Source organism: Euprymna scolopes, chromosome 35 (assembly GCF_053919585.1).
Source record: "Euprymna scolopes isolate OS-2025 chromosome 35, ASM5391958v1, whole genome shotgun sequence".
NCBI classification, from domain to species: domain Eukaryota; kingdom Metazoa; phylum Mollusca; class Cephalopoda; order Sepiida; family Sepiolidae; genus Euprymna; species Euprymna scolopes.
The window spans coordinates 43,989,135-44,005,791 of record NC_136516.1 but is presented as its reverse complement, the minus strand read 5'-3'; the positions used below and the strand labels follow the sequence as shown (position 1 = coordinate 44,005,791).

The 16,657-nt window shown below is 36.1% G+C and overlaps 1 pseudogene; it reads left to right on the top strand.

Annotated features, from left to right (window-relative positions):
- Positions 1-7,642: 7,642 nt before the first annotated feature.
- On the top strand, positions 7,643-7,780 carry LOC145260094 (U2 spliceosomal RNA; annotated as a pseudogene).
- The last annotated feature ends 8,877 nt before the right edge of the window (positions 7,781-16,657 follow it).

Below are 16,657 nucleotides of genomic sequence, written 5' to 3'. Positions count from 1 at the left end.
AATTATGTTTTTGTTCTAGAATGTGATAAGAAAATTCACCTTGATTTTTTTAATGATAAAAAAGAAGTAAGCGTTCATTTTATTCTTTCATTAAAAAATACAAACTCAACAAAACTTATCATCCATTGATAAAAAAAAATTAACTGTGATTGGTATTGTTCAGGGAAATAGAAATTAAGTAATATTGATTACACGTATGCAAATAATCTTTAAATATAACGACGGCAAGATACATCCCCCCACATACATATATATATATATATAGAGAGAGAGAGAGAGAGAGAAGGAGAGAGAGAGAGAGACAGACAGACAGACAGAGAGAGACAGAGAGAGATATATGAATGTATATTTATTGAGAAAAAGGTAGGAAATATCCTTTAAAAAGTATCAATATTTTTAGCGGACATACAAACATAAAACAAATTATAGACTATCATGGATACCCAGTTAAAAAAACACTTTGAAAAAGAGTTAAAAGCATATTTAATTTTTAAAAGGAAACACTAAATAAGTGGATAGTCTTTAATCCGCGGAGTTTCGAAGAAATGCTTTCCTTCGCATCAGATGGTAGGATTTAGTAAAATGCGCGATCGGATTTTTCTTGAAAAAGTATTTGATGAAACTACAAGTAAGTCATAGATCTTACTTGATAACAAAAAGTGAAGCAGAAGGGACAGGGTGATTTCACGTTAATGGATAGTCAGATGAAGGGTAAAATTTCCAATGACGGTAAAATCCAAAAATGCAGAATCCAAGAAAGTTAGTTAAATTTTCCTTCGCACAAGTAAATTCCAAGGGAATCGCGTAATTGGAAAATGATCCAAAGCAATCCAACCGGCTGAAATCCGTGGAATAATACACAAATAGATATAAGGAAAAGGGAATGAATTCCGATAATATTAATAAAAGAAAGATTAAATGTGCGTAAAAAACATGTAAGAGATGTAAAACTCGACTGTCGGGGCTTAATTAAGAAAAATTAGTGAAGAAGAAGAAAAAATTGAAAGGTGATTTAATTCATTTTAAAGTAGAAAAGCCAAAGTAAAAATAACTCAGACAAAATGACGTTAAAAGGCGCCAAAAAGCGAGTAAAGGGTCAACTGAAATGTACAAGTTATTTCTTAAGAATTAAATTATCAGCAGGAGTTATAACAGGATACCAAATATCAGCACTTTCCGGGATTGACTCCAATTAGACCTTTCCATCCGAGAATATATATATAGAATAATGTGGTTTGCAGATCGTAAACTGCTTCAGCCATCTCCGAGACTGATTCCATTTACACCCCCCTCCTGAAAATATATATAGAATAAGGTGATCTTCAGATCGTAAATTGCTTCAGTCATTTACGGGACCTGACTAAAATAGACTCTACTCTTAAAATATATTAACAAAAAGAGTGAGATTCAGCCATCTCCTGAAATTAAGTAGTCCCCCTCCTAAAATAATATGCGAAATAAACTGCTTCGGCCATGTCCGTATAAACCCCTCTCCTATATATATATATATATATATATATATATATATATATATATATATATATATATATATATATATGGGGGGTGTAAAATGTGATTTTTAGATCTTTAAATATTTCAGCCATTTACGGGATTGACCCTATATACTGCCTCCTAAAAATATACATTTAATAAAGTGAATATTAGATCGTAAACTTCTGTAGCCATTTCCGTGACTGACTCCGTATGCCCCTCTTTCCAAAAACACATATGAATTTTAGATCGTAAACTGCTTCAACCATTCTTTTACTTTCTGCAGCCTCGTAACTCTCGCTTCCTTTAGTTCTCACATTCCATGAACGATGTATCTAATGAATGGGAAAGTATTGCTGTTTTCTGGGTCGCAACCTAACACTTATTTGCTAGTTTTTGATTTTCAAGAAGCATGTTTTTCTTTTAGCTACTTACTTCAAGTGGCTAAAAGCATTGTCTGGGGCGATTTCTATTTTTTAAAAAATCAGTTCATAAATATTCGTATCTATATATATAAAAGGCAAATGCGGCGCGCGCATTTTTGTATGTCCAAGAAAGACTTTTTTCGCCGGGCTTCTCGGGGGGGGGTACTATTTCTTAGTATTTTCTACATACCGTGTAGATTGTAATATCTACGATTTAGGAACGCGCGTCACGTCTAGAATTATTTTAATCGACTTTTACAAAATTCTTGCTATTTCGGCTCCCCTCGTGTTGGTTCGGCTTTTTCGTATAAAAGCGAAACTAACTCTCCCGGCTTTCGTGCCGGAGGGAGCTGCCCCTCTCCTCCCGCCAACATCTTGGGGAAACAGACAGCCAAAGTTAGGAAACAGAACCAAAAACACTACCTCGCAGCAAAATTAGTGAGGTTCGTATTGTCCTCTATTAATTGGCAATGTGTGTCATGTCCGCTGAGTCGAGAGAAGTGGCCGGTTTAATGAAGTTAGTAGTCCTTGTTCCCGAAGCTGTTGATCGTATTGTTGAGCGTTGGCTATGACGGCGGCGACTTTGCTGCTTGACTGTTGAGAAGATGATGACGATGGCGGTGGATGTGCTGCGGATAGTCGAAAAGCCGATGGCGAAGGTAGTTGTTGAGGAGATAGTGATGGCGGTAGGTGTGATGCTGATTGTTGAAAAGATCGTGACGGTGAAGATGGTGCTGCTGCTGATAATTGAAGCGATATTGACGATAACAACTGAACTCCTTGAGGCCTGTACACACACCGTTTCTATTGTCGGTGCAAGATCGAATTTATACTTCGCGCGCGGACGTAGTCTAATACAAGAGAGCCTTGGGTGGTAGGAGGTTGGGATTTTTTTCTCTCAGATTGTGTTAGTTTCTGTCTTGACTCACGATAAGGAGTTATATGTTTAGGAGTGATATTCACTTGTCTGTTTCGGTTAATTATGATAAATTTGTAGATATATTCGAGTAAAAATTCCACGGTATCCCTTGGATTAATTATTCATGTCAATATGTTATGAAAGGACAGACTACAGTAAGTAAGAAGGCAAATGAGATAAGTTTCAAAATAGGATTTGGAAAAGGTTAGAATCGAACCCAGTAAAAAAAAGTTAAAAAAGGATATATATTTAAATCTTAGGAATGCAGAACGACTGTCATTGTTCATGCAAATAACTAAATGTTATTTATGTCAGAGATAGATATTAAATTTAGTAATTCAGTCGATTGTTCATTCTTTTAAAAATAGCTGAATATTAAATATGTCTTTTAAAAGAATGAACAATTCGAGTTTATGAATAATGATTAAAAATAGGTTAGATATTGAACAATTAAAATTGGGAATTCTTTGTTTGCCAAAATTGTGTTTGGACATACATAGGTAAAATCTACTTGAATAAATTTCACGTGGCGAGACAGGCCTTTGACGCCATCAAGAAAGAAGATTGTCAATATATTGAGACAGGGTTCGAAGTTAGAGAAGAGAGAATCACAGTCACATGCAGTGAGAGACATAACCAAAGAGAGCTCGAGTTGACCACACTGGGAGATCATACCCCTTGGAGGCGAAAAGGGAAAGAGGAGACCATGTAGTTGTAAAAGCTTGAATCCCTGACAACCATCAACCATCCAGCTGGATTAATAAAGAATCACCATCTATATTTTTTAGCTGTTATCTTCGTCTGTCATCATTTCACCCATAAAGGAAAAGGTAAATTGTATAACCCCCTTCACGTATTAATTGTCTCTCCTCTAACTAGTTAACAAGGCCTGTTGCATAAATGTCTCTCCCACTGTATTAATGTTAGAGAATGGATAGAGAGAGAGAGAGGGAGAGAGGGGGAATTATAGTGTAGACACGTCGAACGGAAGTCAAGATCAGCTGATTCGATTGCGTGTGAGTCATGTGATCAGGTTAGCTGAATCGAAGAGATTTGATTGGGACTTGAGAGAGACGAGAGCGGACGGCTTCGCTGTTGTCTCCACCCCTTCGCTGGCGGGGGGGACGAACGCTGACGTGGTAGAAATAAGACCTAGAAGAAAAAACAACACAGGCCAAATTCACTTTCCATTCTTCTGCGAACGATCTGGAAGGTGAATAAAAAACTATAGAACCAATTTCTTGTCTTGGAGTGAAATAAATCTTCGTCCCCAAAAACAGGTATCAAGTCTCCCTCCCAGACGAGAATTTCCAGATGGACCAACGAAATGGCAGAAGGTATGTTGAAGATACATTACATGTCACACACATACTCACACTTAACAGCATATGAACATATGTAATAGAAAGACCACTAGACGATCACACACACAACGACATTAACTCTGGTAAGATGATTAAACACTCAATCCTTTATAAATAGACACGTTTTAATATATTATCTCCATTCCAATTTCAACCAATATATAACATTAATAATAATATGAAATCCCCAAGAATTGTCACAGTCGTCGTCGTGATGCAAATCTATATAAATGTTATTATCATCTGTCTGAATAATATGAACACTCCAGCTACACAACAAATACACGTCCTGGTAGACCATTGAACTGTGGTATTCACACTTCAGACTTGGTTGTTTTTAAGCCGAATAGTCCTTTCTAGAATTTTCTTTTTAAAATGGATTTTGAATTGTACTGATAACGTGAACACAGAAACGAAAACAGTCTTTGATGCTCTCGTATGTGTTAAATATACTCGATTGTTTTATGTCAACGAATGTCACTACGGCTGCCCCTGCTTACTCTATTTTGTTGCTACTACTATTTACGTTTTGCGTATCGAAATCTGGGGAGATATGCAATATAACAGTCCGAAACTCGACATCGGCAAATCTATACTAGTGCACAATGGATCAGTCTTATTCCTATTTTTGTAACAACAAAGTTTTCTACGCCTTTCATTCTCTACGCATACATACAGCCTGTTGACTCGTAATTTATTACTAAAATGTAAGTATTACAAACAATAAGATAAAAACGTGTATAGCATAGGGTTTATTTAGGTTCTAATAAGCGTGTCAGAATTGGCATCAGCTTTTGATTTGGGCTGAGATGGAATAGTCTGATAATTGTTTTAATGTCGCCCGCACTGAGAATTGAACCTCAATCTCCAGAATAATGTCGATTACAACTGAATTTTACCAAGTACTCACTCACTCAAAAAATACAATCGCAAATTACTTAGAACCTCTACTCAATCATGGCTGACGGAAGGAGAGCATGCTAAACCAGTGTATTAAATGGAAGGTTCCGTTCGAAATTCTAAGCCGATTCCCGAGTTCAACAGAAATGTAACGTTACCTATCACGTTGTAGCGTCAGTCGCAAAGTAGACAAATAATAAAAGAATAACTTCAACTCGCTTTTTTTGTGTTGTTGTACAACGAAATTTATTTACTTATTCTCCCACGTGACTTCTTGTTACGGCTGTGACGTCTCACACGTGATCGTCTTCTCGAACGTACTCTATCCTTTTCTTCTCGTCTTCTTTTTTCCTTAACCTGATTTCGTTCACGACTCGGTATTTGCATATAGTCGTCCGCGCTATGCTACAGAAAGTTTCCGGAGGTCGAAAGGAAGATTCCTGAGTTCGACAGAAAGATTAACGCTCGGAGGTTACATCGGCCGAAACGTTGTGCGAATAACTTGAAAACAGTAGTACAAATAATCAAAATAACAAGAAAATAAAAAGATAGGAAATAAAAATTTAAAAAAAAAACAAATATATGGCAGACAAGAACATTCGTCACGATCATCATCATCATTATCATCTGAATCCGAAAATTCTATTCTTGGCATTGGTTTCCCCGATATTTTTTCAGTCATAATTATTTCTAGAAAAACACTGGCTATTTAAAAGAAGTTCAACGTGAAGGTTGCCAACATGCTATGTGAAAGTGATCTCTTGTAGAACGAACTGGATTCGAACTTGAAACACCCAGGTTGTCACTCCGTGTTACCTCTTGACAATCGTCACCTCTTGACCATCATCACCTCCCGTAAGTAAGAGATAACTCCGGAAATACTTCCTGCAGTCATATTTTGGCGTATCTTTCTGCTGCTATGCAGAGGTTTACCGTATCATTAAAAACAATGATAACTCAGAAATCACATATCTGATCTCGCTGCAATTTTTATATAGTGTTTACTGTTACAAACGAGCATCAGATCCAAACATCAAATTTGGAAAAATTAAAAATTTACATTCTGTCCAAATTTTCACCTTAACACCACTTCGTTGGTTGGTTGGTTCTTTTTGTTTTACGGCATATCAACACTTTTCAGGTTATTTAATGTTGAATCCAAAGATTTTGAAGAAATTTTTTTAAGAGAATATATGTTTTCAAGTTGGTTTCTATTTAACCCATAGTTGGAACCCTAACAGGTACTACCACTCCGGGTCAGAGTGGACCTGGGAGCAATGGCAATTAAACGGTGGCTCTACACTCCCCAAAGCCCGCAAGGTGGGGCCTCACCACTGGATATAGTTTAAGGTCATATCCAGGACCACACCACTTCGTGAAAATCAAAATCAAAAGTCAAGTTAATATGCAGGAATTCATTGGTAGGGTTTCTTCTTCTTCATCTCTAATACGTGATATCCAGCATCCAGAATACTTTCTACTCAGATGGTGCCAGATCCATTGGATCAGTCCTATAAAACTAACAAACAACAAACTTTTCTCCTTTCACTGCCGACAATTAGGTGATGGTCTCATTTTTATCTACAATCTCATCAATGGAAACTATGATATACGGCACTATTATTCATTCCTGCATTAGAGAATAGTCCACGAAGACACTACAAGAAACTATTTCAACGTTGATTTCGATGGAACCGACGGAGGGCCGCTTTCTTAATCAGAATCCCTGGATTTTAGAATATATATCCAAGTGAAGTATGATATTTTGTGACTTTTCAAAATAATTACATTCTTAATTTTTAAGGACTCCATTATCACCAGCATCATTATAAGGTTTGGGTATTAAAGGTGTTGTGAGTGTCTTTGGCTCCAGGGTAAGCAACATCTCATGCCTGCTCTTCATGAAATCCAATCTAGAGAGTTAATATTACTTATGTTGCATGCAACCAAATCACTTCTTACGCACTCAGTTCTCCCTAACGTCTGTGATATCTAACCGTGTTGTGATGGTAATACTCTGTACATGGCCAAAGTACCTGAGATGCCAAACATATAAGGCATCCATAATAACATAAACAACAATTTTTAATCGCGTGCAAGCGACTCTATAAGTCACTCCGTCGGTCGGTTGGTCTGTCCATAACATTTTTGTGCTTGGCCTTTTTTGGTTAAGATCAAAGGTCTGTTGTTAATAGATGCTGTTCTTAGCTTTTTAAGCTTTTCTTGGCCTTTTAGTCAAGATTGTGCCTAATTTTGTTGAATTGAATTTTTTGTACGTTTTTTATGTTCAATATTTTCTTTCTCAATAAAATATATAAACAAGATCAAAGTGTAGTATCTTTTTCGGCAGATACTGCAAGCAAAGACCATATGTGGGGGCAACTCCACATATAAGACTTTGGTCAATGTAGGGGCAACCCTTCATACCAATTGTCACTATCCAGCTCCCCTACTCCCCGGAGAGTTGGCCCCCATTTCCCCTTCACTCTTCACTTTAAAAATCGGCCTTGTGCCTAATTTGCTCGGTGGGGGAGCAAATAAATACCCTTTTCTTGGTCTTTTGGCCAAGATCAAAGTGTAGTTTCTGTTCTTACCACATGCTGTACTTGTTTTTGTAAGTTTGTGATATAAAGTGGGGGATCACTTTTCTATATTAATTTAATGTAAAATGATCACCCACTTTACAACCAGTCAGTCTCAAAGGCATTCAATTAATTCTCCAGATCATTCAAGTTGTTTTTGACGGATTCCAGTTATTTTTTAAGCATTCAACTCATTCTTAAGGTCATTCAATTCATCCTTAAGTTCATTAAAGTCATTCTAAGTCATTTACTTTTTATTTATTTAAGTCATTTCAGTCCATTTTTCGGTCATTTTAGTTTATCTTTAAGGATTTAATGCCAATCCTTCATTCACGCATTCATTCATTACACGAGAGCACGCGACTAATGGCTATCGGCCTTGTTTTATGAAACATGGTTGAATAGCTTCTTTCAACACGTTTACAGCCGCACATCTACCGGACTATGACATGGTCTTTACAGTGAAACTGTTGCAGAACAGAAGCTTTTATTCTGGTGATAAAAAATGTATTCCTTCTCTTCTCTGATTAAAAACATTTCATGGAAATTGATTTGTTGTTAAAATGATAGAGAAGAGGAAAAAGAGAAATTAAAAAAAAATTATTTTCCTTTTTAAATGCTTTTGTTTTGCAAACATTTTTTAATTTAGCTCTGATGACATTTCTTTTAAGAATAGCAGTGATTCCGTCATGCTCAGATCAGGTTTTAAACAAGGTACCCCTTAAGTTAGTTTGAGGTCCTGCAGGTTTATCCCAAAATTTTGAGATACACGGAAATTTTCCTGAGGAAGGGTCCATTGAAATCACCACCTTGCGTTCCGCGGACCTACTTCATTAAATCACCATCACTTTATGTATCAGCTACGTAATAAGAAATGAGAACAGTAGTTACAAGCAGCAATTAAAATTATCAGATATGGTTAACATGCACCAACAACGCGAAAATTACAGAGGGAGTAGGATAGATGCTGGGCTACTGTGTCCTCTTCTGTGTAAATTTCTACCATCCTTTAACTACATGGCGATATAAGAATACAAATAAAATAAGAAAAATCTTATTCCATGGAGTTTCGAAGAGAGCAACTCTTCTCATTAGAGGGAAAATGTTTGCAAAATATACAATAATTTTTGCAGGTGAATACATCACATGAAAACAAGCAATATGAAATTGATCATATTTGCATAAAAAAGTAATTTAACAGTTTTTAGACAATTTATAGTGATTCAAAGGGATAGAAAAAGCAAGAAACGGGAAAAAAAGGACGGTAAATTCCAGAACGGGAAAATGCGTAAAGAGTATGTTGAAAATCCAATGATAATCCGTAAGAAAACCTAAATATAGATATAAATGTCCAGGGTAAAATGGAGCTCCAAGTAAAAACATCAGCTCTTGCAGAGTTTTTTTTTTATGACTTCATTATATCAAGTATTAGCTGGACACCCGGTACGATTGTCTTTTTGTTCTTTTATTGTTTTTTTTTTAGAGACAATTACCGGTTCCGATTCTTTTAAAGCATCACTTCATGTATCAGCTACGTATAAGTGAGAACAGTAGTTACAAGCAGCAATTAAAATTATCAGATATGGTTAATATGTACCAACAACGCGAAAATTACAGAGGGAATAGGATAGATGCTGGGCTACTGTGTCCTCTTCTGTCTAAATTTCTACCATCTTTTAACTACATAGCAATATAAGCACAATTGTCTTTTTTTTTTTTTTTTTTTTAGAAACAATTGCCGGTTCCGATTCTTTTAAATCATTTAAATATATAGATAAAGAGATTAATAATTGTGAAGCAATCTAATGTATTTGCATCCTTGTTGTCTTATGAAAATGGTGACAATTTGCACATCAGATGTCTCATAAACTTCATGAATTCTTATCTTCGAGTGACACCTCGCCTTGATAAGTGAGTTCAGAAATTATTCTATGACAGAACAATTCCTTTCTGGCTGAGGGTTGCTCATACGAACAATAGCTGTCCACTTAGATTCGAAAATCTCTCTCAAAGACGCAAATGATCACTGACACTGTGCTCTACGCCGACCTAACTGTTGCTTATAACCGGCAACTGTCATTTTCTGTGTTGTTTCAACATTAAATGGCAATGATTGTGGCAGCGAGCCGATTAACTGTTTTGAATGTCTTCCGAGGAGGAACAGTAGACTAGGGCACGAATACACATATATACAAAGACGTTTTATTATTATTACTAATTTGTAAAAATGTTACATTAAGTTGATCAACGAGAACGACTAGTAAAAGAAGCAAATAGCGGGGAATCGAGTCACAGCTCTTGACCTCAGATGTGACGTCGGACGACGTAAACAAAATTTATTTAACATGTGCAACGTCGATATCTCTGCTGCTATATAAAAGCTCATTTTATATAATAGCAGACATACCAAGAGAAGCAATTTTGTTCAGTCAAGAAACGATAAAACGACTTGGATTATCTCCCTTATATTCCACCGTAAAAAATTATCCGGATGAACGGTAAAAAGTAAAACCTAGAACTATCCTGGGATTACACTTAGACTAAGTCAAAAACGTTTATTCTCTTACCAAAGAACTCAACCCATGAATGAGGGTGCAAATATTGTTGTTCCCATACGACTGTTTCGTCGTATTACAGCAATCCGTTGCGGCTAGATATGTGTCTTAAGGTGAGATTCGAAATACTTGTTGACGCAGTAACGAAGATAACTAACATCCATTCATGTGAACAAATTATTAGTACAAAAAAAAAACACTAAAAAAACGACTACAAAAGAAAAAGAAAGGAATCAACTTTTTATACTAAGATTTAATAGTTTTTTTTGTTTTTTTTTCTAAATCAATATTGTACGAATCAAAATTGTTGAGGATTAAGGAGATTAGAAATCTGTGATTCGTAGCGTTTGCCATTAATTGGGAAAAATAATAAAAGATCGCTATCAAATATGAATAAAAAAACTTTTTCTTTTCAATATTTGTCATTTTGATATTTTGATAAAGTATAATTTTATAATATTATCAGTGCAGAAAAGTGTACTATTTTGATTATAAACCAAGACCAAATCTGTAAAATGTTGCTGCTATGACAATATGCCAAAAGTGTGCTGATTGTTAATCTAAAAAAAAATTCCATTTTTATAATGTTCATAGAATAAATTACTATTTTAATAAACCCAGAAATATGTGCCATTTTATGGGATGAAAAGTATAAAATTCTATAAACATTTCCTGGAGGGATTTATGTGGAAATCTTTAATAACTCTCTAATCAGATGTAATATTCCCTTAACCACGCTAGGTACTTCGGGTCTCACGATACGAAAGTAACAATCCGAGTTAACCTCTTGATATAATCTGAGCTCTCTGCTACAGCATTTTAAGGCGTGGCTAATATGCACTAGCTATAAACATAACTAGCCAGCGTAACCACTCTTGTATTAAAACGATAGTAGTAGTAGTAGTAGTTGTAGTAGTAGTAGTGTACGGTAACTTTGAATATCCTATGACACAGCTCTTATACCAAGAGAAGTTTATATAACATTTAGTGAAAGTTAACGAATCGTTTTAAACTTGTTAATTTTCATTTTTTGTTTTATTTTATTTCAGTCGAAGTTCTCAGAAATCAAGGGGCCCACAACCTCGGGCTAACACTTGAACTCTATATGAGATACATAGACATTCGAATGTTCCATTAAAGTTCTTTATCTCTCAAGCACTGAGTTAGTAAAGAAATCGAGAACATAATTTTCCTCTCCCCAATTAACCATTTTTATACGTTGTAGTATATCTTTCATTTTGATCTCTTGGTCTTACTGGATTCCAGGACAAGAGTTTATCTAGTCTGGTGGAGTATCCAGCTTCATACTATTACTTAAGGTAACATCACTTGGAAAAGCTAATTAAGGTTAGCCATAGTGAGAAGATCTTATTTGTGCAGCGAATACAAAATGTGATTTTGAATATTTGGTCAGGGTTTACTTCTTGGGGAAAAGTATCCTCATGCCAGGTTGTTCTGACAAACCCCTGTACAGAGAGACCTTAGACACTCGAGGATAGTGTCTAGTAGGCATTCAAGTTAATTGTGACCAAGTAGCGGGATCCACTACTAAAGATCGGAACACTAGTGTTGATAAATCGATTCTTGTTAGATCACTGAAGTTAAGCAACAAGGAGCGTGGCCGAAAACGGATGGGTGATCATTAGTGAATGTTAAATGACGTATGTTATCTTCACATGACCGAGATATACATGTGGCTGGAGACCGTTTGGGAAGAAGCTGCCAAAATCAAACAGAGTTAAACAATGAATTGGTAATCATTGATAACAAACCACCTCGAATGTTTCGTCGTGTCAAAGCTATTCGGTGTGGCTAGATATAGAAAGTGTCCGTCTGCCTGCTTCCCACCTGACTAGAACTTGGATGTCTTCAAGTCCAACGTTAACAAATTCCTAATGAACCGCCCTCTTAAGTAAACACTTCATTAAATCTCCACACTAGTGTACTGTACTTGCAATAACCCTTATCCCTGAGTGGCTTCCGGACCTTGATAAGTGGTGACCACCGTGTAAAAAAAAAAGATGAGATTCAAAATACTTGTTGACAAATTAACGCAGATAACTACCAGATATTCATTCGAACAAATCACTAGTACTAAAGAAATGATAAAAAAAAAAACGAACAAAATTAAACTTTTTATACTAGGAATTTATAGTTTTTTTTGTTGTTGTTGTTTTGTTTGTTTTGTTGTTTTTTTTCACAATCAATATTGCACAAATCATAATTGTTAACATTAGAAATATGTAATTTGTAGCGTTTGCCATTAAAACATTAAAAGATCGCTATTAAATATGCATTAAAAAATTATTTTTAAATTTTTGATACTTTGATATTTTAATGAAGTATAATTTTATAACTATCAGTGCATAAAAGTGTACTATTTTGATTATGACCCCAGGAGACCAAATCTATAAAATGTTGATGACATAATCAAACTAGAGTTAAATACTGTACCCGGTAACGTATTGGTAATCATTGATAACAAAGCACCTCGAAGTATCTTAAGAATTATAAAACTCTGTGGACCATCTGCAGCTAACGTGACCGAGGCGGATTTCAACATACATATCTAATCTCTACTAGAAAAACAATCTAATCCGTTTCGGCTACCCACTGAGTTAGGATTATTATAATTAGGGTTGTCATTTTGGGGCTGGTGAATTTCTATCCCATTTGAAGGTTCTTGATAAATTGCGGAAATGTATCTGTAATTTGATTGGGCCTACGCTTTTTTTGTCACTGCAACCTCTGCCTCACAGATGTAATGTTGCTAGTCTCAGTCTTTTCTACAAATACTATTCTGGCATGTGTTCTTTAGAATTGTCTAATCTATTCCCTGTTTCTTTTGTTCCAGCTCCTTTGATTGGCTGGTCTAGAGACTCCCATCAATTGGTCGTTTTAATACATCGTTGTAATACAGCTTCCTATTCCAGTAGCGTCTTTCCAAGGATTGATAAATTGTGGAACACTTATCCTGTTGACTATGCTCCTCCTCCTTATAGCCTTGGTCTTTTCAATACGAAAGCAAATACGTATTTTCTATCTTTTCGATAATCATCTTCCACTGTTGTTAGCTCCTTATATCAAATGGCTTCATGCCTTGTCTAGAGCGATTAATAAAAAGCAGATGACATGTAAATCCACAATCTGGCTGTTTGTCCAAGACGACTTTAAACCTGAACATGAGAAGCGTGGTTATGGCCTTCTCTGGTAGGTTGTATATGGGAAAGAATCACGGATGATGTCTTGTTTCTATGTTTCTTTTATTAGAGATTCGCTACTTATCAACGCTTTTAGCTCCGTAACGTCCGCAACTTACTCGCCATAGTATGATATTGAAACCGTTGGAATTTTTTTGCACCAACAATTGTACATCCCTTAGTATACATTTATTATATTTTATTCTGGTTCTTATATTTCATTTTCTGTATTTTGTACCCTTTATTGAACTTCATTTCGTATATTTTGGCTGATACGAAACACCATTTAATTTGAATAAAAGGTCAATGATAGCTCCTGGTTATGATTTCACTGGTTCCAGCGTAAAAATCGCCCGCTTTTGGATTCCGGCGGCGAGGAAATTGGACGCGTTTCATTGCCTGTCGTGGACGAGAATTTCCCGAGTCTTTCCTTCAAAGAAGTATATTCCGGTAAAAGAATACCCGGTCGCAACGAGGCGAACTTCTGCAAACTTTATTTACACGGCAACGGTATGCGCGTATTTTGAAGGAGAGTAATTTCAAAGACTTTAAATTGAGAAAAAAATGCCAAGAACTTTGTGAGTACCTTTCCTAAAATTTATTGTATTTGAGAGAGTGGTTAGGTAGTACTGCTATTTGAATTTTTTAATACTGTATTCGTTGGTTGATACGACATTTTCAATATGAGAACCAGTGGTTTTTGTTGTTTTTTATTGTATTGTATTTTGTTACCTGGAGTTCTTTGTTTTTGTATTTAATGCCTGCAAAGAGGAAAATTAGCAATTTATTGTAAACTAGCGTGGATGCCCGGGTGTTTCTCGGGTGTTTTGGAAGTGTAAACGAAAAAAAAGTTTTGGTAGGAAGATAGGTTCGAACTCGAAGCCTTGACACGAAAGTGGAAAAAACTGATATCTTACCCGCTCGGTTACGACATGAGAGGAAGTGAAAGCCGTTATAATTTAAAAAGTTAAATGACAGGTGCGTGAATTTAATGAGGTCAAACATCACGCCATACAGGAATGAAATAAACTTTGGCTGCAAGCCAGTTTCCGCGTTTCCCTTCAAGATGTTGGGCGAAAACCAACTCCCCACTTCCCATAAAAAGGGAGGTGAAGGTAGTGTCCAAATGAATAGCAACTCTCCGATATAAGAGGCTTCCCTCGCACTAATAAAACCTTATTGCTTTCTGGACGTCTCGGAACGAAAGGCTGAGAACACAAATTCGCTTTCACAGTTTCGCTTTTTTATACGGAAAAGCCAAAGAAATACGCGTAGACCAAAAAATATCGCGAAAATAGCGTGTAAAAGTCGTCCAAATTAAAGATACATACGACCTCGTTTCGTAAATCGGAGATATTATAATCTACGTAGCATATAAAAAGTTCTAAGAAACAGTGCCCCCATCCAAGCGGCCTTCCCCAAAGCCTTTGCCGGACATATAGAAGAAATGCACACACACACACACACACACTAACACACGTTTTTCCTTTTATATATACAGATAAAATCTCTTCTTCGTTTTTAAAACAAGACCTTTCTATTTTATTCTTTATCCCCCCCCTTTATTCATTCTTTTATTTTTGTTCTGCAGAATAGTATTTTCGCGTCGAATTTATCTGAAAGAGGAAAAATTTCCGACAAAACTCCCATGATGAAAATAACTATCAAAAACGTTTCATGCCAAATTTGGTGTACGATCGCTCTGGTTGGTCGTTTCACGTAAGCGAAACACGGATTCACAATGCGACTTTTTTTTCCATTGAGACAAAATAGACTTTGATGCATATTTTTCCGGGCCTTATAAAGATCGCGACCTGACGTTGGGGTCAAAACCCCTTCGAAAATTAGATTTGAATTCTCGTTGATGTTACACATACTAGCAGGGAGACCCAGCGTTGCCAGGGGTTGAATGATGACCAACGAATGTGTCACACTCCCATATTTTTGTTGTCATCGAAATCGGTGAAACCGACCATTTTCAATCAAATCGATTCATCTATAAAGATTGATTATTTAAGAGAATAGTTCAATAAGAACTTGTTTATGTTATATTGAAAACGACAATGTTAGAATCAGTTGGGAAGCATTCCCGTGATAGTGTGTTCCAAAGATAGAGAGCCAGAGAAATTGTTGGCAGTGATTGTTGCTAGGGAAGCGTTTGTCGTGAATGTTTTGCAAGTGGAGATAGATTAGAGCTCAGTCGAATAATTAACATTTTTATAACAAAAGGATAAAACTTTGCTCTATTATAAAGAAGCGGCTGTTGATTGTATAAATTTATTTTCATATATAATGGCTTGAATTAAAGCTTTAATGCAAAAGTCAAGTACCATGCTTTAGTTGTTCTCTAAACAGAAACATTCATTTCGAACGCGCACTTGCTATATCAAAGAACCTACTGTTGATTTTATCTGTCGGGCCTTTCTGCTTGTGTAGTAATAAAACTTCTCAAATGCACTTGTGATGTTAGGCTGTATAAGATGTTAACTTTGGTACAAAATCGCCTGTTCCTTCTTTCATCGGATTATTTCGGCTATCGATTATCGATGCATATCGAAGATATTCCGATATAAAACTTATCTAAGAACACTGTCAGGCACATGAAGTACCTTCCTGTGAAATTTCATCAATATCGGCCCAGCCGTTTAGGTATCCAGGAGGAACGAACTCACACACATACACACACGCACAAAGTTCCTTTTATATATTATAGTAGAAATAATCAACTGCGTCTCCTTGCGTCATATGCTTCTAAAGTCAAGGGAGATAATCAATGTACCAACGGACGCCAACAATATTCGATAGATATAATGATGTCCCGGTTTGCATCTAATTGAATCTGACGTGAAATTGCTCGGATCGGGAATTTATTATAGAGAAGTAAAGTGTAAGCCCAAATCCATTGCGTTTTATTACTATGACACATAGACATGTTGGCGGGCAATTTATCCGCGTTAGCGTGGCCACCCGGGCTCAATACATCTACTAGATTTGACATCTAATACAGGGAAGCAGAGAATGACCCCTGGTTTAATAAATAAATGACATCTACGTGGTTCGCGTGGGCTCATTTCGGTTAGCCTTAAAGCGTCCGCGATTTAGTATTCGTCGTCAGCCACTTTTTTGTTTCATATCCGCCGGTGATGGAACAGAGCAGTATCAAAAAGAAAAAAACAAAAAGGAAAAAAAAAAGGGAAAAGAGTTTTAAAATAAAGGAATGA